The 27,769-nt window shown below is 43.2% G+C and overlaps 1 protein-coding gene across 2 annotated transcripts in view; it reads right to left on the bottom strand.

The window, feature by feature from the left end:
- ELMO1 (engulfment and cell motility 1) overlaps positions 1 to 27,769 on the bottom strand; it is a 395,692-nt gene that overhangs the window by 59,620 nt on the left and 308,303 nt on the right. Inside the window, exon 1 of one of the 2 annotated variants that reach the window (XM_048510559.1) lies at positions 24,623 to 25,132. The exons of the other annotated variant lie outside the window; for it this stretch is intronic. The gene's annotated coding sequence lies outside the window, so the exon portion shown is untranslated. Of the gene's footprint in view, positions 1 to 24,622; positions 25,133 to 27,769 lie in introns of those variants that run through there. 2 annotated transcript variants of the gene reach the window in all.

The raw sequence follows: 27,769 nt of genomic DNA, 5'->3' as shown, positions 1-27,769 counted from the left end.
TCTAGTGAACTGGATTTGTTTCCCCAGGCCTACACATGAAGCCTGCTGGGTGAGCTTGGTCTCTGAGAACTTTCTTAGCCCCACCTATCTCACAAGGTGTCTATTGAGGAGAGAGGAAGGGAAGGAGTCTGTAAGCTGCTTTGAGACTCATTACAGGAGAGAAAAGCAGGGAATAAATAACTCTTCCCCCTTCTTGATCAGCATAACATCCCATGATTTCAGGCACATCGTCAAATAAGACCACAGTGACTTCTATATGACAATGAGCCCCTAGGGCAGGGGTCTGCAACCTGCGGCTCACCAGATGTTCATGGACTACAATTCCCCTGTCACCATAGCAAATTGGCCATGGTGGCAGGGGCTGATGGGAATTGTAGTCCATGAACATCTGGAGAGCCGCAGGTTGCAGACCCCTGCCCTAGGTCATAGGCGTCAAACTCAGGTCCTCCAGATATTTGTGGCCTACAATTCCCAGCAGCCCCTGCTAGCATGGCCAATTGGCCCTGCTGGCATGGGCTGATGGGAATCGTAGTCCATGAACACCTGGAGGGCCTACGTTTGACACCTATGCCCTAGGGTTTTCTGCTTGCCAATTCACAGCAGCAGCAATGGGGAGGCGATTGATTCCCATCCATTGCAAAGCTAGACAGAATACCAGTGTGGAAGTGATTCAGAAGTGATCCAGAAGAGCCACGAAATACAAACCACTCACCAGGAAAATTCCTAACTCAAACTCTTCTCCCATCAGAGCACGGCAGTCTTTGATGGTTTAATAAGTTTGGGCGCACTGAGACATCTTCTGTAGGATTATTTTAAAGACACCTACTTTGCGCCTGCTCCTTGCATGACAGAAATCTTACCCCCTTCAATGCTTTTCATCTGGCTCAGGGGTCTGCAACCTGCGGCTCTCCAGATGTTCATGAACTACAATTCCCATCAGCCCCTGTCAGCATGGCCAATTGGCCATGCTGACAGGGGCTGATGGGAATTGTAGTTCATGAACATCTGGAGAGCCGCAGGTTGCAGAACCCTGATCTAGCTCCTCCTCAACAATATTCCTGACGAAGTCTCATCAGGGTAAAACATTCCAGCTTGCACAGCAGAACTGTTCAATAAATGCTTTTAAATAATGAAGTTGAAACAAGGCTCTGCTAATTCGAATCAGTGCCTCTGGGAGGAAAAAAAAGGCTAGTAGGATATTCCTCTTGGATGCTATTTTTCCAGGATAAGCTCAATAAAGAGAGCGGCGTGAGGCTTTTTAGCTGAGTTTTTGTTTTGCTCCCATTATAAGCTTCTTTTGCTAAAATGAATGTCAAAGGGGCAATGAGAAACTGTTTTTTCCATCATCAATAACATGCATTTTCCCTGGTGAGAGGCACAAGAATAATCCACTTATGTAACCCAGGCTTCAATTGCTTTGGAATTGTTTTTAAAGTACGTCAAAGCTACAACAAAGCCATTTCCGCTCTTATGTGAGTTCTATAAATGGCTGCAGAGTAGATATGAAGTGACCGTCAGAAACTACTTGTTACAAAAACTGAACAGAGTAATACTTCCATTTGATGGAAGGGGGGCAACAAGAAACCAAATGCCAGACCATTAAATGCCTCTATTGAAATAAGTAGCACTAAACCACTCGGAAATGGTAGTCACACAGCCTAGCAAGAAAGAAACGGCTACGCCAGGTGACACTATTAAAAATTTCCATTTCCTTCCAAAATTATTGCGTAAAATATCATTTGTTCTCAATGTAAATGGAACAGATCTTTTTAAAATTGCAGTTGTTTTGCACAGTTTCTCTGCAACCTGGCAGATACTGTATCTCCTAGACCTGTGATGACCCTTTTGGGGTTGGCGGGTCAAAAATTCAGAACTCGCATTAATTTGACTCTGCTGTTGTGTCACAATCCCACCCCTCATTGACCAAAAGAGAAACAACTCTTTGCATGTTCATTTAGTCTTTAAAAAATACAGTCCAATCACGAGTGGTGCTTTGTATTATATAAAGAAACAACAAATAATTGCAAAATGACTCAAACTCAGAGAGAACAGTTGCTGTCGGGTGTTGGTGAAAGCTGGCATGTCACCTAAAACATAATTATATGTAATCTTTGACCCGCATGTCATAGGTTCACCATCACTGTCTTAGACACATATTTGGAGGTGGGGTATGCATGTGAGGTGGGGACTGAAATTTATAGAGATGTTTTCCAATCGACAGTGTCAAATAGATGTTATATCACAGGAAAACTGGGTGGTGGCGTCCTGATAGACTTTCCACCTAGCACTGCTGATTCAATGCCTTGGGGAAGGCTTTCTTGATTCTTTTTGACAAGTTCCTACAAGTCTGCCTGAACTACGTTTATACTATTAGAAAAATAATTGTTCTCTATTGTAGAGCTGTATTGTATGCGATTCACATGTGTGAGAGTACATTTTTTTTGTATGAGGTTTACTGTTGCTATAGTTATTTAGCTTGCATAAGCTGGAATATACTGTAAGTCAAATACTTGAATTTCTCTCCATTAAATGTTTATTCCACCCTTACTCCAAGGAGCTCAGAGTGACAGAGATAGTTCTCTCCTCCTCCCGTTGTCCTTACAATCGACCCGTGAACTAGGTTATGGTTTATTCCTCTCAACTTTGTGTCACAATTAATGGCAACGGTCCCCACTGGGAAGAAAGATAAGAGAGCCTCCTTGGGCTGCATGGTGTGTGGATGGTTTTCTATGCAGGGAGAGTCAGTCAGTCATGGAAAAGTGATGGGGGACTTCACAATGATGTTCATGGGAGCAGAAGGGGTGAGAATGGTACCTACCCTAAAGTGACATAACTTTCAAAGTACACTACAGGAACTTCCCAGTCTCTATGGTTTTTATTATAGTGATGGGGGACGGGAATTCCTAGAGCCATGGTGGCGAACCTTTGGCACTCCAGATGTCATGGACTACAATTCCCATCAGCCCCTGCCAGCATGGTCAACTGGCCATGCTGGCAGGGACTGATGGGAATTGTAGTCCATAACATCTGGAGTGCCAAAGGTTCACCACCACTGTCCTAGAGCATCATCTGGGTCAGACATGATCTTGCCCCCCCACTCCCTAGGCCACACACCAGAAATCTCACTAGCAACTGTGGCCTAAGGACCAATGTGAAGCTGTAACAATGTTTAAGTCAAGGTCATCAACTACAAAAGGGATCCTACCTATGCTTTTATTACCTCAATGTTCACTAAACGAAGATGTTTCAGTAAACTTGGAGACGTAGTTCACAGTTTCGGATAGAAAAACAGTAACCTGCAAAATGATCTACCAATGACTGTCTTGGCTGAAACGCCATGATGTCCATAGACAGGATAGTCATTTTGGGATTAAATTGTGGGTGATCATTCAATTAGGGAGTTAATACATCCAGGTTCAATATCAGGATCAGATAGATTTGTAATGAACGTTGCTTCTTCACACAACTGTTTTCAATATAATACAATAATACAATGATTGTTGCATTGCTTCAATGGTTCTAACAATGCTTTTCTACAGCAAAATTGGACATTGATCTTCCTGAGAGCGTCAACCATTACCACAGCGCTAGGCGCTATTTCTGTAACAGGAAATGTTAAGGACAATGGTTAGCCCAGTTTACAATTCAATCCATGTCAACAAACAAATCTTTTAAACCCAACTGCTCCTGATAATAGGTTACGGAAAGGGTAGCCACCTTGAATAAGCCACAGATAATCTGCCAACCTCTAAAACCCAGAAAGTGCTACTGGAATGGAATAATTACAGCCTTCTGTCATGTTACACAATAGGAAAGAAAGTGATTCAAAAACAGCCTTGTTAAGCCAGCAGAGGAATCCTGGGCGCATACATTCACAGCAGTCTTTCTCAGAGACTGCAAATGCTTTTAATGGTGTCACATTATAAAACGCTGACAGGGCAACCGACAGCAATGGGAGTTTTGCAAATGCTTCCAGCCCTTCAGGGTTGCGTTGATGAGCAACCATTCAGTGGGGTCTACAGAAGGACATCTACAGAAAATGGCACCTGGGGCAAGACTGAAATTGCCCCCCTCAACGTCCGACACCCATCTTTTGGACAACTTTTATTGTCGCACTTTTGTGGTTGAATATTGCTTTTTAAAAAAATCTCCTTCAAAATAAGAGTTTTTAAAATCTCCCCAATATGCATTTTCCTCCCCCTTAATGCCAGGAAAATACTGCAATTTTAGCCACTGGATGGGAACTGTGGCAAATCTACTTTGCATGTATGTCAAGATACCACAGCCAATCTGGCATGAATTGCACCCAGGGCTTTTGCCCCTTCCTGCCCCCCTCTTGTAATGCATCTGGGGGTCGACCCTATCCTGAAACTGAGTAGACCCAATTCTGGCCATGTGAATGTATACTTCTCTCTTCTTTCCTTTCTGGAGAGATTTCTCCTCTTCCCTTGGGGTAAATATAGCAAGCCTTTTCCTTCACCTTGCCCAGCTTTCCTCTATACTACCCTGTTTCCCCTAATATAAGACATCCCCGAAAAATAAGACTTAGTAGAGGTTTTGCTGAAGTGCGAAATATAAGGCATCCCCTGAAAGTAAGACATAGCAAAGTTTTTGTTTGGAAGCATGCCCAACGAACAGAACACAGAAAAATGAGACATCCCCTGAAAATAAGACATAGTGCATCTTTGGGAGCAAAAATTAATATAAGACACTGTCTTATATTGGGGAAACACGGTACAACCTGTGACCCAAATGTAGATCCTATGATTCCCAGAATAACCTTCTTCAGTGGTCAAAGGGGACCTCCTCCTTTCTTTTTTCAATAGCAGGGTGGATTGGACCTTCATGACCCAGCTATAACCACAGGGTTGGATTCCATCTGCCTGGCCTACACCATGGTTAATACAAACCAGTTTTGGGCTCATCTTGCAGTTTGCTGCTGTAAGTGTTCAGAGCCCCACCTTTTTATGTTAATAAGCATTAGAAAACCAATAAAACACCCTTCGCCACCCATTCCCCCCTCCCAATGATCAGGACAGGCAGGCGGCCATCCTGTTAAAAGCTTCACACTGCTCTCTGCCTCTGAGGCCTGAAAATGTTTCTGTCTATTTTTACAAATGCATTTTAGATGCAAATGCAAAACATTTTAATGAACCCGCACAATGTCGTGCGGCTAATTGTCGACTTGCTGGCTTGGCAAGCCATAGTCATGTTTCAAAAAAGATAAATTTGTCATGTGCTGAATGCAGACTCGATAAACAAAACCTGGTTATTTTTAAGTGCTGCCGTTGTTAGATACCAAAAAGAAAGAAAAGAGAAAGGATCTAGGAATATAAATGGGATGAAGAGAAATTAAGAAGTTGGAATTTCAGATACTAAAAACAATATCCATCTTTCCTTACAGCACTTTGTTAAACATAACAGTTGCAGGGACAGTATTTGTGCACAGAAAAAAACAACATAGGAAAACACAACTGTAGATATGTAGTGTAGAAAACACAAAAAGGCTGCCACAGTCTAGCGTTTACAGCTGATGTAGAATAGAAGAAGAAGAAGAGTTTTGGATTTATATCCCCCTTTCTGTCCCGTAAGGAGACTCAAAGGGGCTTACAAACTCCTTTCCCTTCCCACCTCACAACAAACACCCTGTGAGGTGGTTGGGGCTGAGAGAGCGCCGAAAAGCTGTGACTAGCCCAAGGTCACCCAGCTGGCGTGTGTGGGAGTGCACAGGCTAATATGAATTCCCCAGATAAGCCTCCACAGCTCAAGCAATAGAGCAGAGAATCAAACCCGGTTCCTCCAGATTAGAATGCACCTGCTCTGAACCACTACGCCACTGCTGTACCCATCACTCACGACTGCAAAGAAAAATAAATAAGGTGAAAGCTTCTAGTTTCATTTCTTTAAAAAGTAAAGCAAAGAAATAAATACGTATCAGTCACAGTTACAGCCAGGGATTTTAATGAAGACAGAATTTTAGCTCAATTCATCTTGTTTTGATTTCCAACCCAGTACGAAAAAGTAAATACACAGTGAAAAGTATTTTTCTTTTTAATCAGAGAGGTTTTCAAGGTGAAAAACATACAGGCTTTTTTGCTTCATTGACATCTTTTTCAGGCAGAAAAATACACTAAACAGGATTACTTCTGTGATGCAGACAATATTCATGGCGCTGTCAATTCGGCGAGTAGGACAGTTTGCACAGACTTTTAACTATTCCTACAAAATGCGGATCTTTCTACATGCAAGATGCTCCTCCTTGGAAACAGCTCCTTGGAATCAGCAATACAATCAGCTTTCTGAGCACATACCTTTGCCTACTTTACAGCAGTTGTAAACTGTACATTTAACCAACATGGAGCAAAGGAGTTTTATCTCTGCATACAGAAGGAAAGGTGAGAATGCCATTTGTCATCTGAAGGGAGTCGATAATGTGATTATGTGCTGTTATGTTGCAAACTCCCAGACAAACACCAGTTGCAGAATGAGTTTACTTAAAAGCTGAGAAATTCATACCTGTTGTTTGCTTGTCATGCTGGGATAGTGGGCTCTAGAACCTTTGGTTCCTTTGCATGCTCCATGCATCTAACCAGGGAGAATTAAATCTCACTTTCTTCCCAGCACAGAGGTCAGAATAGTCTTCCTGTGAGAGAATCTGCATATGGAACTGACCTGGATGTGATACCCATAGAGTAACGCAAACAACATTTCACTTTCCCAGAGAATTCTTGAACACGACAGTTAGTAAAGTTAGAAAGCCAACAACAGAGCTGCTAATTACAACCTGAACTAAACATGTTATTGCACTGTCCATAATAAGATAAAGGCAGTATTACCTCTATGGTTAGTGCATGTTTTAACAGAATACTGAAATGCAGGAGTCAATACTCAGCAAAGGAGACTTCCCTGAATGTTATAATGGGTTGAGGGAGTTCTATACCTTCTTAGAAGGGACCACTTCCTCTCACACTTACACACACTTACACACACTTACACACACTTACACACACACACACACACACACACACACACACACACACACACACACACACACACGGTATTAGAATATCTTACAAATATCTTATATTAGGTTGCAGGCAAACTGACATGATGCTAGTCCCCAGAGTACCATAAGATCTGTAGCAAGAGCGGTTCTGAACTCCAAGACTTTTTCCAGTTATCAACAAAAGAAGAATCTGGCAAATACAATCAGTTTTATTCCTTGGTCTCTTGGCCTATATCCCATACACAGACTGGGCAAATCAGTGCCACGACCTCTTTCCAAAGTACAGGTGGGAATGAATTAAAGGGTGTTCTGAGTAAGATAACAGCATGGTCCATTAACAAGTCCAAGATTGAATAGGCTGCGGTCATTGTCTTCCAGCTAAATGGTGCCAGCAGTGGTGACCCAGAGCTCCCTTGATCTGTCCCGTGGACCTCAATTGCACGTCTGCTAAACAGTTCAAATGAGGGGAGACTCCTAGACTTGCTGGGAGATACCCACCCCCTCCCGCCAAGAGCCTTGGAAATCACTAATCACAAAATGGTGGCTTGGCATTTTAAGTCACTCACAAAATGGTGGTTTGTAAAGACATGACAGTGTTTCAAAGCATGTCTGCAGCACCTGGGTTGGGAAAGCTTCCCCCTGCTGTTTGCTTGAGGCAAGCGACCTCCACTTTCCCAAACTGTAACTCACCCTGAGGAAGAACAACATACAGTAATCTACATGTTTTCCCTGGAAGAAGCAAACACCAACTTTGATGCTATGGGGAAGAGCTTATAGCATGCTCTTTCCCCATGTAGACCAAGGGTGCGTGCAGGTGAAGAAGGAAGAAGAGAAGAAGTGGATAGGAAAGGCTGCTAGTGGCAAAGTTGCCTGAGTGCCTGCTCCTTTGCACAAAAGGGAAACAGGAGAGGAGCTTTTGCAGTAAAGGGGAGGATGAGAAAGGGACTACTGCAGTACTGAAGAACCTGAAGAACCTGAAGAACTGCAGTACTGAAGAACTCTGCAATGACCTGCAGAGCACTTTGAATTGCTCGGAGAGTAACTGGTCACTCTTGAGCGACCTTCTGCTCACCTGATTTTACAGGGTTGCATAACAGAACCTCAACACATCAGGCACTTGGCAGGAGTCCTCCTTTGGCCTGCCTGCATCATAGTGGTCGAGTGGTGGGTTATTGTGGTTGTATAGCACCAGCGGTTAACACCCAGTTAGAAAGGCTTTCATTACGCGACTCAAGGGCTGCAGGTCAGACACGCTTTAATCAACATCTCACGCACCACATTTTGTTGTTGAAGTCAGATTGGTTATATATTTTTTAAAAACCCTCTCTCCCTCTAGGCTCCAAAAGTGCTTTTTGAAAGCAAACAATGGCAGAGTGGCTTCCAACAGCTCCCCCTCTTTCATTATTCTGTATTCGTTCCTTTAAATTAAATTTTTAAAAAGCACGTCCCAAAAGGGGGGGAAAGTCAGAAAATGTTAGGCTTGTCAACTCCGTGTCGAAAAGGCAGTCGGAAGGAAAACATGAAACCCGGCAAGTGAGACGTTCTTTCCAAAAGAGCTGCTGGGCAGTCTTTTAGGATAACAACTCAAACGAGTAAGTAGGTTACTTGAACTGCGGGGCACCATAAAAATGTACAAAGGTCACGGATAAGTGACAGCGCTTATATTATATTTTAATTAAAAATAATTGACAAGGCGAAATAACCTAATATTTTTTTTTCTTTCTCGGGGGAAAGAATGATGCAGTTCTTCCATGGGTCGGCACCCAAAGAGCCATTTTAAACACCTCAAAAAGCTTTTTTGCATATGCACAGGAATTTCTGAGGATTTTTCGAGGAATTTCCCACTTTCAGCGATAGATTCCCTCACCCCATGCCACATCACAAGGTGCTTCTTAAATTTTCTCCCCTTTCCAAAAGAGAATCGAGACGTAGTACGAGGTGATTGTTGTTTGAGAAATGTGTTGAAGAGGGGCAATATTCATCTACCAGTTGCATTTTTATCCTGCTGTTCCTTTAAGGTGCTCAAGGCAGCTGATGCGATTCTGCTATCTTCCATTTTAGTCTTACAGTAGAGATAGATGAGGCATAAAGAAGAAGAAGAAGAAGAGTTTGGATTTATATCCCCCTTTCTCTCCTGCAGGAGACTCAAAGGGGCTTACAATCTCCTTGCCCTTCCCCTCTCACAACAAACACCCTGTGAGGTAGGTGGGGCTGAGAGAGCTCCGAGAAGCTGTGACTAGCCCAAGGTCACCCAGCTGGCGTGTGTGGGAGTGTACAGGCTAATCTGAATTCCCCAGATAAGCCTCCACAGCTCAAGCGGCAGAGCGGGGAATCCAACCCGGTTCCTCCAGATTAGATACACGAGCTCTTAACCACCTACGCCACTGCTGCTCCTTAAAAGAGTGCAATTGATACAAGGACACCTACTGGACTTCACACAAAAGAACAGAGGAGTTGAACCCAGGTTACCCCCAGCTTCGCCCACTACACTCCAGGCTGGATTGCTGTAACTCGCTTCATGCCAGTCTACCTATGAGGTTGACCTGGAAATTAAAGCTGGTCCAGAATGCAGTGGCAAGGATCCTCACAGGTTTGCCAGTGAGGGAACATATAACACCAGTATAACACCAGCTGTATGGGCTACCAGTCGAGTCACCATTGGTTGGGTCCAAACTAAGTCCCTGCGGCAATGAATCTAGACATTCACATTTCTGGAAAGCACTGGAAGTTGATTCATATCCCCACTGAGCATCACGGTGCACACAGTACAACACCACACTTGTGATCCAATTATTCTATGCTTCCGGGAACATTACTGATGTTTTTGATGCATATGATTTTCACAGTAGGCTTCAACTGGTATTTAGGGTTGGAAATGCATGTATGATGATGATAATACAAAGGCGGAATTCAATTCCAAAGGGAGAGCAAGAGGAAATTTACACATCTTGATGATCATAGCGACTAGGCGGTGTGATCATCTTTTGATAGTTGCAGCCTATATCAAACAGTAGCAGCCACCTCTGGGATTTTTGGTTCAATGCATCTTTTAAATCATGTTTCAACCAAGCATATAAAACATGCAGTTCAAGCTTTAATAAAAGATATCGTAATGTCATCCCAAGCAGAGTTACACCTTTTTTTAGATCACTGACTTCAATGGACTTAGAAGAGGGTAACTTCTGCTTAGGATTGAACTTTACTGGAGTCTGATGCTGTGTTGTTTCGATGGCTTTTAAAGCCATTACGGAATTCTTATTCCTAAGGAATCTGAAAATGGATATTTCACAGACCTACTGAAGTCAAGACGTTTAAATAAAATGCATTGGTTCAATATTTGGAGACCAAAATAATGTGTTAAACAAAAGTTGTCATAATATTTATTAATATTAAAAAGACTGCCAGCATTTCCACTGTTGTTCCAGCAGAGTTACATGCCCACCCTCCCGGAATTTGTCGTAGTAATTGCTAGTCCTGCAGAACTCAGCAACTGCAGCTTTCTCAGTCCATTGTACGTTCTAGCCCAGATGACATTAGTGTAATAAATAATTCCTTTCTTTTTATTACTACTAATTCCACAAGCCAGTGTAGGTATGGTAACATTTTTCAAATTGGTGATTTCCTGTGGCTCGCTTTCAGGAACTCCACATTTCACATGCTGCTTTGGTTTTGGCTTGACTTTTCATCAGAATCTGTTTTGAATGGAACAGACAGGGAGACTGGAAATGCAACGGAAATTCCCCATAAGGTTTTAAAATGAGCTGTGCCCCAAGTTGCATCATTTAAAAAATTTCCCGATTTTTTGTGTGTGCACGCTCTGAAACATGAGATCTTGGGAAATAAGCTTCAGCTCCTCAAATATATGACACAGGAAAAAAGGCAGAGAAAGACTGGTATTGCACCATTTTGCTCGGCAAAGTCTGAAGCCCTCCCTCCGGCCTAAGGATTCATCACATTATAAAATCCTTGTGTTTGTTGGAGCACTTTGTATCATGCATCATGCATCATGCTAGCAGGGGATGATGGGAACTGAAGTCCATAACATCTGGAGGGCTGCGAGTTTGACACCTATGTACTAGCTGGTTTCTATTTGCGACTGGAACATGCAGGAAGAAGCAGGAAGAAGCAGCTGTAACCTCTCCCCTCACTGGTTTTGTGTCCTCAAAACGCTCCATGGAGCTGTTATTGGCTATACTGTAAAAATCACATTACTTGGCCTTCATACAGGGCTGTAGCTGGGCAGGAGTGCGCCCGGGGCGCATTCCATGTTTTCCACCCTCCCATGGCCCCTCCTCTCGCAGGCCCACCCCTTCCCCACGGCGGCCCCCACTTACCTTTTCCAGTTGGCAGAAAACAGCTTTCTGCCGGCTGAAAACAGGCCAGGCAAGGCAGGAAGGGGGGTGATTTCACACCCCCATGCCCATGCCCGATGCAACGCTTGCCCCCTATCCCATTGTAGCTCTGCCACTGTCTTCATATCCAAGTTTCATGGTGGAGCCAATAGGGTTTCATAAGGTGGCTGGAGGATGCAAAAACTGTCTGTGGCTGCAGCCACTTCTTCCAGCCTGCTTTGGTTGTAAACCAAAAATAACCATGGTATGCCCAGGAGGCACAAAATACCAGGAGGCACAAAATGCCCTGGAAGCACAAAACAGTGGTACAGAGTCTCACTGTTGCTCCCTAAAACACACAAGGACTTTGCAATATCTAGTGAATTGAGGAGCCTTCCTCCAATGCAAATGGCTCTTTGAACGCAAGACATATATTTGGATGGGATGAAGACTTCACTTTTTGCAAACAGTGTGGCGGGATACAAACTAAAGGCACCAAGACGCCAACTTAGAATATTTCATCCTTTAGCTTTTGGAAGAGGCTTCTATCTGCTGATTGTATGCTGTTCTATACCACCTTTCATGGAAAAGATCAACAGTGGCAGGGAGAAGTATCATGGATTCCTTGCGTACTACAATGCCAATAGGAGGAGAGTACTCGGTGCTCTATGCCAACGGACCTTTCTCTCAAAGGTCCATATTTCTAATGCCACCTAGAAGAAGAAGAAGAAGAAGAGTTGGATTTATATCCCCCCTTTCTCTCCTGTAAGAGACTCAAAGGAGCTTACAATCTCCTTTCCCTTCCCCCCTCACAACAAACACCCTGTGAGGTAGGTGGGGCTGAGAGAGCTCAGAAGAACTGTGACTAGCCCAAGGTCACCCAGCTGGTGTGTGTGGGAGTGCACAGGCTAATCTGAATTCCCCAGATAAGCCTCCACAGCTCAAGTGGCAGAGCGGGGAATCAAACCCGGTTCCTTCAGATTGGAATGCACCTGCTTTTAACCACTATGCCACTGCTGCTACCTACTCTAGATCATGGTCAGCAGTTAGTAATCGAAAGGGATCTCCCCAAGTATCAGGGTAAAATCCTTCAGATTTTCAGCACCGCTGCTCAAGGGATTTTCAGAGGGCTTGCTGAAGCATGGCAAGGAGTTACTGTAAGCTGCCTTGAGTAGTTTTTTTCTGGATAGGTGAAGTAATAAATCAAATAGGGAGTTGAGGGACTGTTGTTGGAATGTGTGACTTGTTTCATAGGCTGTATCAGGGTGGATAAAAATCAATTATTTTTCTTAAGTCATTTTTTGAAAATTTAAATCAGATTTTTTAAATAAAAAGCTCTTTGAGGAAAAAAATCCATCTAAAGACAGTTTTCTATGTAAGGTATATTATAGTCCAAAGGTTATCTATCATGAAATAAGGATTAGTTTTAAAAATTAAATTCATGCAGCATTTAATATTTTTGGTAAATGAATTCACTTAATCCATTCCAAATGTCATGAGAGGTTTCCATAAGATTATTTTGGGCAGTTTTTCTATCTAGAAGATATTACAACAGATACTTGGTTTTATAGTTCTCAAAACTTTGTCTTCAGAGATAACATGTCCCTTCTTTGCAGCAAAAATGTTAGAACATAAACATACCGAAATACTTTAATCTCATTGTTTCTTTACAAATCTATGCATATGGAGTCAACTTCTTACCTCTTAAGTGCTAAGTTTCAAGAAGTTCAATGACTAGAAGATTATTTGGAGTAGAATAAATCTGTACAAGGAACAGCAGTGGCGTAGTGGTTAAGAGCAGGTGCATTCTAATCTGGAGGAACTGGGTTTGATTCCCCGTTCTGCCACTTGAGCTGTGGAGGCTTATCTGGGGAATTCAGATTAGTCAGTGCACTCCAACACATGCCATCTGGGTGACCTTGGGCTAGTCACAGCTTTTCTGAGCTCTCTCAGCCCCACCCACCTCACAGAGTGTTTGTTGTGAGGTGGGAAGGGAAAGGAGATTGTAAGCCGCTTTGAGTCTCCTAGAGAAAAGAAAGGGGGGATATAAATCCAAACTCTTCTTCTGCCACAGGAGGTGGTGATGGCCACTAACCTGGATAGCTTTAAAAAGGGCTTGGACAGATTTATGGAGGAGAAGTCAATCTATGGCTACCAATCTTGATCCTCCTTGATCTCAGATTGCTAATGCCTTAGCAGACCAGGTGCTCAGGAGCAGCAGCAGCAGAAGGCCATTGCTTTCACATCCTGCATGTGAGCTCCCAAAGGCACCTGGTGGGCCACTGCGAGTAGCAGAATGCTGGACTAGATGGACTCTGGTCTGATCCAGCAGGTTAGTTCTTATGTTCTTATGTTCTTATGTTCTTCTTCTACAAGTATTTATGCATGAGGAGGGATGGGCAAGGAGTAAAACTAAAAGTGAACTCTTTTGAGCAGCATACTCCACAAGTCTTGAGATCTTTGTTTAGCCTGAGAGCCCTGGAGGAGAAAATCTATAACGGCAGCAGGCCATAAAAGAGACCCAGTTTGAGAATATTTTAATAAAGTTCCCCTGCCAATGGGTAAAGCAAGCATGTATGCAAACTGCAAACACAGCAACTAAGAAAATGCAACACCTGATGCCCAAATGAAACTGGAGAACAGTTTACATGGCAATAATTTCACAATTATGTATCTATGTATTTCTCAAAACACTGCCAAATCAGTAATTTTTGATATAGCTGTAAAACTAATCGGAAAAGCCATCCGTCTAAAAATGAAACCTTCACGTGGTTGTAAATATTAAGTACACCAGCAAGAATGAGTCTTTATGCAGTAAACCATGATTTAAATGCAGCTTTATTGATTTACATCAAATCCACTGTGGGCTCCATGGCTCCTTCCGCACGTGCAGAATAATGCACTTTCAATCCACTTTCACGATTGTCTGCAAGTGGATTTTGCTATTCCGCACAGCTGCAAAGTGCAATGAAAGTGGACTGAAAGTGCATTATTCTGCATGTGCGGAAGGGGCCTAAGTTAAGAACATAAGAACTAGCCTGCTGGATCAGACCAGAGTCCATCTAGTCCAGCATTCTGCTACTCACAGTGGCCCACCAGGTGCCTTTGGGAGCTCACATGCAGGAGGTGAAAGCAATGGCCCTTTGCCGCTGCTGCTCCTGAGCACCTGGTCTGCTAAGGCATTTGCAATCTGAGATCAAGGAGGATTGGTAGCCATAGATCGACTTCATAAATCTGTCCAAGCCCTTTTTAAAGCTATCCAGGTTAGTGGCCATAACCACCTCCTGAGGCAGCATATTCCAAACACCAATCACACGTTGCGTGAAGAAGTGTTTCCTTTTATTAGTCCTGATTCTTCCCCCCAGCATCTTCAATGAATGCCCCCTGGTTCTAGTATTGTGAGAAAGAGAGAAAAATGTCTCTCTATCAACATTTTCTACCCCATGCATAATTTTATAGACTTCAATCATATCCCCCCTCAGACGCCTCCTCTCCAAACTAAAGAGTTCCAATCGCTGCAGCCTCTCCTCATAAGGAAGGTGCTCCAATCCTTCAATCATCCTCATTGCCCTTCTCTGCACTTTTTCTATCTCTTCGATAGAAAAGTTCCCGGGCAGCGCCATGACTGTGCCTGGCTGCCGCCCCTAAAGAGGTTTCCTGGTGGTGTGGGGAGGTTGGAAAGCCTCTCTGCCACCGAGAAGCCCCAATGCCCTGAACTACACCTTCACCAGCCAAAAGGCTGGCTTAAGTGCGGACTGTGGCCTGCAAGCATAATGCCAGGAAATGCCGGGAGGCAGCCGACTAATGTCAGCTCCTTCCCCGGCCCCACACTCACTATGGCAGTGAGGGCAGGAGAGGCACTGGGATGCTGTTGCAGCACCCTGTGCCATGTCCCAGTGCTGGGGGAGGGGGAGCAGCAGCAGTGTGCCGGTGAAATCACCCCTCTGCCAGAGAGGGCAAATCTGCCATTGTACCACTTTCTGTGGTGGATTTGGACCCCACCTCTGGACGGGGCTCTTAGTTCAAGTGAAATCCAGGGAGACGTGCCTGCCTTTGAGTCTCCACGCTCTTCATCCACTGACCACCACCAACTTCTATTCTCTGAATCCCCTTTGGCAAAAAGTGGACAATAACTCTGTGATATTTGAGCTGCTCACCAGACAACAGCAGAGTATACAACTTGGCACTGTCCGTATCTCTGGTCATTGCTGAGAGAAGATCAGCGGGAACTCTTGCAAGGTTATCTGATCACACACGTTATTCAAATTAGTCACTATTCATGCTCATCTGGGTGTAAAGGCAGACATTATTTGGGGGTGTCAAGAGAAAGCGGTTTCAGCCCATGTTGGCCACGTTCTGATGCATCGGTTTTCAGGGCAGATATTGACATGACTTTCTTTCTGTTTCTTACAGGGCTGATGTAAATAAAAGAATGGAATGGAAATCAATAATGGAAGTCATTTTGGACACTAATGTAATAAATGTAATATCTAAATTATTCTCTTGGGCAGAACAGCCTTGGCAAGTGACCTGTATTGCACAGAAGGGCAAGGAAAGAAACCTTTTAAGTCTTTTAAATACACAAAGCATAAGACAGACATTGGCTCCAGACAGCCGGTTTGCCCTCCATTCTAATCTCAGAGGCTCATTTCAGGACAGAAACTGTTGGGAGGAAGCCTAAATGGAAGAAAACGGCCTCTCTCTACCTCCACACGTTTAATGTGCAGGAATGAGCTCAGCTATGCACTGTTGAGGAAAATGCACTCTGTTTGTATTCAGATAAACCCTTTCACTACTTTATATACTGAAATACCAATCAAGCTAAATCAGTCAACACTATCTGTGCATCTCCCTGAGGACATATGGTTACACAATGCAATTTACAAGTACAAGAGTGGGATTGAACCAGGTTTTCTGAGGGTAAGAAAGGAGAGGTGGGAAGGCTACACTGAGATCATGGGACCTGTGTGGGCGAAACCCATGGTGGATGGTCACTGTAGTAAGATGGAGAATTGGGCATGACTGAGCAAAAAATGCAGGCTGGGTCCAGCCCACAGAAATTACTCCAGGTTGAAAGCGCAGCAATGGCTGAAGAAGGCTACCAACACGAAGGGGACTGTAATGGGTTCTCTTCCCATCTTACATCAAGGAATCCAGCTGTGTTGATCAAGCTGCTTGCTAGGAAGAGTGTTGTGATTTCACTGACTACAGTATGACCAACATGTTATCCTCTCAATATCTTGCAGTGAACTGTGATACATTTCGCAGACTCAAGAGGGGTGGGGAAGCCAAAATCAGAATATAATCTACTGGAGCAGCATTGGCGTAGTTGTTCAGAGCAGGTGCATTCTAATCTGGAGGAACCAGGTTTGATTCTCTGTTCTGCCACTTGAGCTGTGGAGGCTTATCTGGGGAATTCAGATTAGCCTGTGCACTCCCACACATGCCAGCTGGATGACCTTGGGCTAGTCACAGCTTTCTGGAGCCCTCTCAGCCCCTCCCATCTCACAGGGTGTTTGTTGTGAGGGGGAAGGGAAAGGAGATTGTAAGCCCCTTTGAGTCTCCTAAAGGAGAGAAAAGGGGGATATAGACCCAAACTTTTCTTCTTCTTCTTCTTCTTCTTCTTCTTCTTCTTCTTCTTCTTCTTCTTCTTCTTCTTCTTCTTCTTCTTCTTCTTCTTCTTCTTCTTCTTCTTCTTCTTCTTCTTCTTCTTCTTCTTCTTCTTCTTCTTCTTCTTCTTCTTCCTCTTCCTCTTCCTCTTCCTCTTCCTCTTCCTCTTCCTCTTCCTCTTCCTCTTCCTCCTCCTCCTCCTCCTCCTCCTCCTCCTCCTCCTCCTCCTCCTATCTCATCATAATTAAATTTGAAAGGGTGCACAGGAGGTGTGGCAACGATTGGTGTTTGTCTTCCAATTCAGCTATTTTAGCAAGGATGGAGTGGGGTGAGGGGGTATCAAAATATTCTTTCATGGCCCACTTTGCACTTCAGTGCTGAGAGCTTGCTGCATGAAGGTGCCTCCATTTATTCCTAGGCTCCAAGTGTACGCTCCTTTTGTAAAACTGATAACCATTAACTTCTTCTCTCTCCACCCCCAGCTTTTAGCCACCCCTTCTACTGGATATCTACTTGAATAAATCAGCAGTGCTACAGGTAAGGGTTTCATTTTATTTTAATCTGAGGTGAGAAGATGTGAGACATACTTTCTTGGGAAAGCAAATCTCAAGCGGCTCTCGCGGGTCAGAACAGTCGGTTACTAATATTTGAGAGCCTGCTGAAAAATCCTTTGTGCGGAATCTAACATCTCCTTGGAACTGTGCTTTCAAGTAAGAACCCACAAAAGGTACTTTGGCTAAATTACATTCTATGGAGTACATTTTATAACTTCACAGGGGCGGGAGCGGGGAAGATACTCAATTGTGTTACCAGACTCATATGACGATACTTCATCAGTGGCAATGAAAAAGCAGGTGGCAGTTCATCAGCTCAAAGGATATTTGACCAGTTTGCTTCATTCAAGGCTTCAGCATTAACAACTGCCCTTTTGTTTCCCAGTAAAAATTAAATTAGCTCAAAAATAGGATGACAAATGCCTGAACCCCAGTGGATCAATCTTTCCAACTGCATGAAAGTCTCTTATGATTCCTTGTACTTAAAGATAACATTGTTCATCCAGTTATGTAATATACCCTTAAAAGCTGCCTGAGCTCCTACCAGAGATCTTCAACAGGAAACATCAAGCCTAGATAATGGAAAATTCCATTTAGATTCACCTTAGATTCTAAAGCAGACACAACTCAGACTTCTTTTTTATTATGAGCGCTCAAGCTAGAAATTCCCTTAAAAATCAACTAAAACGAATACCTCTACATTGCCAGAAATCTGGGGGTCCAACACACATGTAGCCTTGCCATGGCTCTTGAGATGCTCAGGAGAAAGACAGGCAGATAAATATTTCAAAAAAGTATAGACTATCTGTGTGGAACATGTCAAAACAGTCCAAAGCCTCGCCATTTTTCCCCCAGAGGGCAAAAGCCATGGAGTTAAAGAAAGAAGGGAAATTAGAAGAAGAAGAGTTGGATTTATATCCCCCCTTTCTCTCCTGTAAGGAGACTCAAAGGAGCTTACAAACTCTTTTCCCTTCCCCCTTCACAACAAACACCCTGTGAAGCAGGTTGGGCTGAGAGAGCTCTGTAGAGCTGTGACTAGCCTAAGGTCACCCAGCTGGCATGTGTTGGAGTGCACAGGCTAATCTGAATTCCCCAAATAAGCCTCCACAGCTCAAGTGGCAGAGTGGGGAATCAAACCCGGTTCCTCCAGATTAGACTACACCTGCTCTTAACCACTATGCCACTGCTGGTGCCATTAGGTGACACTGAGTGAAAAAGCTGGTTGGATACAATCCCTGCTGAGGTTAAATGCCTAGTATAAGGGTGTCCAACACTGGTCCTCCAGATGTTCACTGACTACGATTCCTATTAGCCCTGTGAGATCAGCATACCAAGACAATTTAAAGCTCACCACCACACTCTTCAATGGAAAGAGGAAGGAATTGTTTATCAATCCTCAAATAGCAACAGCTCCTGGAGTTTTTTGCCTGAAGAAACCAAGCAAATCACACTCAATAACCATCAACAGTGAATGTTCTGCGTTCTGGCAAAGATAAATCGGGTGCTAAGAGGTATTTTTGGTTGCCTGTGTAGACTGCTGACAGGAGAAAGGGTGCCTTTTTCCCTTGTCCCATCTGTCCTTCATTTTTAGAAAATTTATGGGGAAAGCTCTAATTCTGCTTTATCTGCTCATACTGAATTTGGAATTACAGGCACTCTTTGGGGGCCATGACCCACTACTGATGATCTCTTAGACTTAGAGTGAGGAGGACAACAGATGCTCATTAAAATGGGCAGAATCAAGAAGTTCCAATAATGTCCAACTTACAAAAAAAGGAATGAGTCATTTTGCGGTTTGATTCCTATTATGTTATTAATCCACCAAACAGCGTTAACATGATGTGATATGTTTTCCTTACTTGGGTTTTGTCGTTTGTTTGCTCCCACAATATTTAAGACGCATGCAAATAACAGCTGAAGAAAAAAATTAAGGAAACGAAGCTGGTAGCTGCAAAAATGCTCTCTGAGCTCTGCGATGAATGGTATTCTACTTGTAAATGACAGCTGAGTGGAAGGAAGAGTCTGGGGGCTGCTAGTTCTAGACCGCTCCTGAGCAACTACCAAGAAACTCTCTTTTGCATGCTGCAGAGAACGTCAAGAGAATGCAGGAACAATCGCAGAGCTGTAAAAACTGTCAGAATGGACAATTCTTATTATTGAGCGAGATTACGATGGGTAACTGTTAATCTGTAGCTGAGGAAAAGAGCAAAAGTCCAGTAGCAAGTTAAAAACTAACACAATTCCAGGCAGGATATGAGCTTTCGTTAGTCACAGAAGTGAGCTGTGACTCACAAAAGCTCATATCCTGCCAGAAATTTTGTTAGGCTTCAAAGTGCTACTGGATTCTTCCTCTTGTCTACTGTGACAATACTTATTGTTCGGCAAAATTTAAAGAAGGGCAGAATTTTTCGGATTAATACTCTGAAGAAAACCAGAATGAAACAAGCGTTGTGCTAATTGGAGCGTTTTCAGGCTTCTGCAGAACACAAGATTGCCAAGACTCTTCCTCCTCCACAGTAATATACAGCAAAACAAACTGCATGACTTGATGTTGTCAGTCCTTACATTTCCCTGCTCCTGAGACCATTTCATTGGTTACTGCCTGTAGGAGTACGATGATCTCTCATGCATTTTGTTTTATGAGATGCTTCCCATAGCAAAAGATGAGAAGAAGTGGGCTTGCTGTTCTCATCAGTAGCCATGTGTTTCTGGTTATCTGCTCTCAGGAACTCTCAGGGTAAAGAATGGGGAATTTGGGGGCTGCACCTAGAAGGCAAACTTTCTAGCAAACAGCTGATGGGCTGATGGGAATCATAGTCCATAAACACCTGGAGGGCCAGAGCTAGACACCTCTGATCTAGAGCAAGCTGCTTTCTTCACTGCTTCACTAAAGTATTTATCTGGTGTGATGGCACATCCTTCTACAAACTGGATTATGAGACGGGCATCTGGAATTTAAAAGTGAAACGGTTGCTGTCCAGGCGGCAAAGTGCTGAATTCTTATAATCTTTTGGTTCATTCAGCATTCCAGTCCTAGCAAGCAGAGGAAGGGGAGAGAAGGTATCAAAAGGCAATAAGTAGCACGTGAGCAAGTAGATATCATGAAAAAAAATCACCCGTGATTTCCTGAGAATTCCCGAGAATGCAAAAAAAAAAAAAATCACACAAGAATTCCTCTAAAAACTTGTGAAACAGAATTTTTATTTTATTAACTTTATATCGCGCCCTCCCTTGGGTTCAGGGCAGCATACAGACATTTTAAAACAACTGTACAAATACATAAAATTCACAGGGGTCTGCAACCTGCGGCTCTCCAGATGTTCATGGACTACAATTCCCATCAGCCCCTGCCAGCATGGCCAATTGCACTATACCTAACACTAAAACTCACTAAGAACACAAGATGGCAAATAAATAAATTAGATCCTATGAAAACCATCCAGCACAGGTCAGGCATAAACTCTCCTTATAAACGTTCTGAGCCTGGACCGAGTCAACAGGGGGGCAACGCTAAGTAACCACGCATTGATTGTTACAGGAGACTGGCAAACAACGACTCCACCTGAATATGGTCTTTCAGTGATGCATCTGTCAGTCATGTATCTTCCTCTAATTAAAACGACAGCTTGCACTGTACAGTTTGTACTCTCCAAACGTTTGAATTCTTCAGCTATTCTTAAAATGAAATATATTCTTCAGATTGTCATAGAAGAGTCAATCCTAAGCAGGTCTACTCAGAATCCTATTCATCTTTATTCAACGGGACTTACTCCTAGGAAAGTGATCTTCGGATTGCACTCTGAATACATGATCTTGTTGTCTTCTCTTTCTGAAGTGAAGAAGAAGAAGAGTTTGGATTTATACCCCACTTTCTCTCCTGTAAGAAGACTCAAGATGGCTTACAAGATCCTTTCCCTTCCTCTCCTTGCGAGGTAGGTGGGGCTGAGAGAGTTCTGAAGAACAGTGACTAGCCCAAGATCACCCGGCAGGAAAGTGGGAGTGAAGAAACACATCTGGTTCACCAGATAACCCTCCACCATTCAGGTGGAAGAGCGGGGTATCAAACCCGGTTCTCTGGATTAGAATCCACCTGCTCTTAACCACTACACCACCCTGGACATTAGTAATTTGGCTCACACTGCATATCCTTTGATATGAAGGGATATCATGTTATTAATATTTTTTTTAAATTCTAGAAGAAAATGAGGTATAGTAAAACCTGGCACTATCCAGCCTTCAATCTGCTACGTAACTAATCAAAAGACAAATGCATTCCAAGAAGAAGAAGAAGAGGAGGAGGAGGAGGAGGAGAAGGAGAAGAAAAGAAGAAGAAGAAGAGAAGGAGGAGGAGGAGAAGAAGAAGAATGTATCAGCTGAATTCTCTGGATGTTCTTCAGGGAATATATCACAGTGTGCCCGTACTTCCAAAGATGATGCCAATGTGAAGGACAGCTGAGCATTACACATATGGAAGTCAGCCTTCAAAACTATTTTGAGAAACTCACATGAATGGCTGCAAGCAAGAAATGCACAGAATTGAACGCCCATTGGGACAAGCCAACAGCTAGTAACATTCTGTGATGCTCCGCTTTGTACAACCTCTTCATTCAGGGAAGGCAAGAAAAATGAAAATCATTGAAAAAAAGAGTTATTGATGGCAAACCAGAGTCCGTGCCAATTTCTATCTTAATCTGGCCCTAAATGTCTGACAACTGAGTTTGCCATTGAGTTTTGCACACAAATTCAAGGCAACGAAGGGATTCTACAGACCTGCCTCCCTTCAGATTAGGTGTATTCCAATGTTTTTGCCAAGCTTTCACACTTGTATGAGTCCCCCAGCTTTCTGAAACCCTTAATGCTGATGAAGCTGGACTATGATCCACCACAATCTGCAGTGATAGCAAATAAATCTCTTAATGGTGACATTCAATCCCACACTGACAGTTGTAACAAACTGGCACGCCTGGAAACCAACAAGGTACTCATGATCAGAAAGCTTAGCAGTTAAAAGCATTCTCCTTCGATTCCCTTGCTGTTCAGCTATTAAATGAACAGAAATAGGTGAGTAAACAAATCCCTTCCAACAAGATTATGGGAAACAGAAGGATTCTAGCAGTCAAACAGTATTTGGTTATCGACAGTCACTGAAAGTGACGGAGTTATAGTCTGTTGCAATCACATCCCTAGAGCATCAGCAAGAAGCAACTAAATATATCTTGTGCTATTTATTGTGACAATCTTTTCTTAGTCATGACAAATAGACAGAGGTGGAAAGGTCAGCCAGGTTGTGCATTTAAAGATGCCTGTTGGTTTTAATGTTAGTGAAAGGTGCCTAATTTACAGTGCTGAGCACCATTTGTACATCTAGAGATCATTACTGGTAGCCACAATGAATGCAAGATCTCATCACAAGAGAGTCTGAAGGCATGTCCAGGTGGTGTGTTGTTTCTCTGCTTAGAACACCACCTGTGGCAGAATGGTCAATGGCAAGGAAGTGGATCGGCAAAGTTACTGGGCTGATCAAATCACTGTATCTTATGCCAAGTTGTGAATTTTCAACACATCCGAGTTACATCTTACATTCTCCAGTGGAAGCCAAGACACCAACCTTATTTTTATCTATGCTAGTGACCTGCTATCTTTAGGTATCCTGTAACAGCTAGACAAAAGGTGAATGAAGAACATCTGGGATTTACAAGCAGAAGTGATCGCGCTACACGCCAAATACAAATCTAAAAAAGACCCCTTTTCTCTTTAAACATTCGTACAGAAGTATTCCGCACGTCCCCTATTAAATCTTCTGTTTCACTTAGTGTACAGAGAACCACAATGTAAATATTCAGTAGCTCATCTGAGATCAGACTTCATTCATAGTAGCATGCTCGCCTTTCACAATGTGGGTGGGTATTACCTGGACCAGGGGTAGGGAACCTGCGGCTCTCCAGATGTTCAGGAACTACAATTCCCATCAGCCCCTACCAGCATGGCCAATTGGCCATGCTGACAGAGGCTGATGGGAATTGTAGTTCCTGAACATCTGGAGAGCCGCAGGTTCCCTACCCCTGACCTGGACCAAACAAGTGCATTAGAAACAAAGGTGGAAAAATCAATGCCATGTGAGAGAATGTATAAGCTCAGGGCAAAGAGCATCACACTGTTCCGAAACTGATAATGAGAAACTATGTGCTTTGCAAAGCTTTTCGCATCCCATGTAATCACTGAGAGCCATAATCACTGAGAACCGCAGGCAGCCAGAACAGTAACATACAAACTTTTTCTGACCCATACTATTCCTTTTCTATCTCTTTTTTGTGTGTTCTGAAAGGTTGAAGACCTGTAAACAACACAGACTTCCTAGCACAGAACAAAGATTGGACCGAACAGAGAACATTGGGTAGAAGCCAATATATCTCGAGGAAGGAGGAGATTTGTCATATGGGTTCTCAAAAAGCAGCTAGCACTTTCGACTTTGAGCTGATAAGGCAAGAGAGTTAAGTTCCAGTTTCCAGCCCACACAAGAAAGACACTGGAGAAATTCATTGGAGCTGAAACAGGTGGTCCCCAATTCAAGGATTGCAACACAAATACAAAGTCTCATTTCTTATTTGGAAGATTTTAAGCAACTGGAAACAGAATGCAATGAGAATTCACAGGGATCAACGTAAAGATATCATTTTGTGCTCTGTGTATTATTATTATTATTGTTGTTACTATTAAAACAAATATTGGAAAACCTGTGACTTGATAATATGAACACTGCAAATCTCATTAAGGAAGCATTCCGTTTTAAAAATTTAATTCCACATGATCTGGAATGAAAGGTTAACTTTCTCAAATTGACAAAACCATTCAACGAAGTGTGAATTTTAAAAGTGAAGAAAGAAAATTGCCTTTATCTTTAACGTCCTCACGAAGGTGGCAAATCAAAGACAGTGCCAGTTAGCTAACTGATAATTATTGTACTTATGTAAATCTAGAACCATGAACAAAAGTCTCTTGCTACATGTTAAAACACCACTAAAACCTTCAAGGAATTTTGCAGCTGTTGCCAGTTTGGGGCTGATCCCAAATTCAGGCTGAAAGAGCAGGATAAAAAACACAATCCACGGATATTTACTTACAGAAATCCTGTGGCTCCATCATTCACGACAACCAGCCTCCCTCTGGTACTACAGCAAGGGAATGACTTAATGCTTTTTCTGCAGAAAGAGCGGTATTCTCGCGCAGCAGATGGCTTCGGATGAATCTCTTTAATGAGCTCCTTTGCACACCTTTGCCTGGCGTACACAGCTCGAGTCAAAAAGAATAAGCATGTAGCTTTGCTTATGTTTAGAGTGCCGATGCCCAGTTGTGCTCCGATTGGCAAGCACCTCGCAAACAACAGCCAATCAGCAAGCCTTCTTTTTTTCAGGGAAACTCCTGCCCGTTTATTTAGCATCTTCAGAGCCCATATTTCCTAGGAGGAGAGCATCGCTCCTAATATCAAAGGATTGGGGGGGGGGGGGGAGTACAGAGCCTCTTCTCGAAGCGCAACCCTTCCCACGTTAGCCTTCCTGCTATATTTTTAGGGCCGAGGAATGGTTTAGGGAGGGTTCGGATTCTCTCCCAGCTTCCACCTTGTAGGGAGAAGAGAAGGGAGAGCGGCTGAGCTTAACAATTACCGATTCCATCACCATGGAAACTGACTGGATGCAGTGAGCTGGATTTGTGTAGAACATCTGCTGCCAGCCTCATAATCAAATGCAATCTCATCTCCTTCCACTCCTCTCCGACTGCTTATCTGATTGGGAGTTTTACTTTATATGCACGCTATGACATCTAAGACCTGATGTATAGATATATAAAAGGGAGACAGGGTGCGCATGCATGGGGACAGACACAAGTATTCATGCTAGCGCACTCTACTCTGCATTGGTAATCATCCATTTACATGGATGCAGCTGAAAACATCTGGTGGGGAACAACAGTACAGCAGAAAAAAAAAACCCTGATGAATATTTGACAGCTGTGGGGGACCATCACACACTTATCCAAATGAGTAATAGTTTCAATTTGAAAAATGTGAATCAGTGTGGGTTTTAGTTGTATCATCTCCCCTGCGTTATATAACAGTACAGTAGACAATAAACATGTTTGCAGATCTTTTAAGTTAAGAGCTGCAACACAGAATCGGAATGCCAACTGGGTGGGCGTTGACGACCCTGGATCATTTCAGATAGCAGGTGGAGGAAGCTGCACGTTTGAGTTTCCCCTCCCTGTAAAACGACTGCACAAAACTAGGGTATCAAGGGCAAAGGTTACCGGTTCACTGTGCAAAACGAGGCATATTAAATCCTATTTATTTATTTATTTATTTATTTATTTATTTATTCATTCATTCATTCATTCATTCCTTCCTTCCTTCCTTCCTTCCTTCCTTCCTTCCTTCCTTCCTTCCTTCCTTCCTTCCTTCCTTCCTTCCTTCCTTCCTTCCTTCCTTCCTTCCTTCAATTTTTATACCGCCTGATCCCCAAAGGGCTCCGGGCGGTGAACAACACAATTCAATTCAACGTCAGGCAGGAGGAAGTCATACATAAAATATAAATACATAGACTTCATCCCACATCATCAATAAAATAACTTAAAACTCATAAAAACAGCAAAAACAGCTAATACATAAATAGACAGGGCGTCCAAAACCCCAATTTAAAACCTACCCCCCAAAAGGGGGGACGGCGGGCCCCTCAATATGAGGGGACCCTGATGTAACAGCCCCAAAGCAAGGAGCAGTAAAAGAGACTTTCACAACATACCAGCTACAAGTCTGCACACAAGTGGATGGATTGCCCCGGGGATGGATGCTCCCATTTTTTCCAAACCTCCTTTGCTATGATGTTTAGAGAAAGATCACAACAAAACGGGGATACGAGGGCAAGAACGACTGGATTCTCCTGGTCAGCCTCATTTTTCTGGCCCCACTTCCCAAGGGAGCTATCCTGCCCCATGCCATCAGGGGGAATTTTTGAGGGTTTTTTTTAAAAAAAAGGTAATTGACACACTGCTGTATAATAGAACATTGGGTGTGTCAGTTACCATTTTGAACAAAACTTGAAAAAAAGACACCAGTGTATCAGTGGGGCATAGGAAATGGAGGGAAACCTGCCAACTCCCAGTGCCACTGAACTGCACGGGCAGCTGTAGAGGCAACAGGGAAACTTCACAAGCCCGTTCCCTTGCGGAAAGAGTCTAAATGCCAGCATTGTTTGCTTAAGGTTGTGGCATGGAGGAAGCAAGCAGTCTGGGGATTTATTTGCTCTCTTTTCCCTTCTAGCCCACTGCTAATGAAGAGGATATGCAAAAAAAACCCGCAATCAGCTATGAACAAAACTGTGAATAATTAAAATAACTGGCAACAGTCGCTTGATTCAAGAGCCCTTTTTTTCCTGCTTTAAGTCACAGTTAACACTGGCAACTCAACCTTAATCCGTGCTGGTGCAACAGGGAAATCTTTAGAGGTTTAACTGGAAAGATATAGGGTGGACAGATTTTTCAGTGACCTACTTCTGTATATAAGAGGCTGTTAGCAAGCAAAACAGTTTTTATTAACCGGGAGAGAGCTGCTGCAATCAAAACAAATCTGTTTAGCGGACTAAATAATTCAGGAAAAACATACTATACTCTAGAAAAGTAAAGCATTCCCTTAAAAAAAATCGCTGGGGTTAAAGTAAGCACTAAAATCTGACATCTACAGATTTCAGTGGGCTTTCTGTCAGGTTCAGACTTTCAAAACTTTACCTGTAGCGTGGACAGACTTTTCCCAGGGAAGCATTTTCAGCAAGAATGTCCAGCAGCTAGCAAGGATTTTCATGACTGCAATGGCATATCTTTGGTTGCTAAAATCAATGGAATGTCATTTTGGTCCCTGCATGAGAATACGTTTCTGGGAGACACAGGGGCGAGATGGAGAATATATTTTGGCCCTAATTTGTGAACTCGACTGGTCAAAATTCCATGGGGTCGTTTCCACAAACCACGCTGCTGTTTGCACGTTTTCAGATAACATGAGTGGAATCTCTTCTGCGAGGCCGAGTGCATTAAATTAGCATCAGACAGAAGCTGGTCTACCTCCCAATGACAAAATGTGCCTTCCGTCTAACATTTTTAACATGTCATGTGGATACCGGCAAACCGGGCTAGGTGAAATATTTGGCAAGGGGAAAACAAACCACTAATCAAAAGGAAAGGAGAGAAGTTCAGTGTAAAGCCTTTTAATTCACTGAAAATGGTGT

This window comes from Sphaerodactylus townsendi, linkage group LG11 (genome assembly GCF_021028975.2).
Source record: "Sphaerodactylus townsendi isolate TG3544 linkage group LG11, MPM_Stown_v2.3, whole genome shotgun sequence".
Classification (NCBI taxonomy): domain Eukaryota; kingdom Metazoa; phylum Chordata; class Lepidosauria; order Squamata; family Sphaerodactylidae; genus Sphaerodactylus; species Sphaerodactylus townsendi.
Note: the sequence above shows the minus strand (reverse complement) of the source record. Positions and strands in the feature narration are given on the sequence as shown.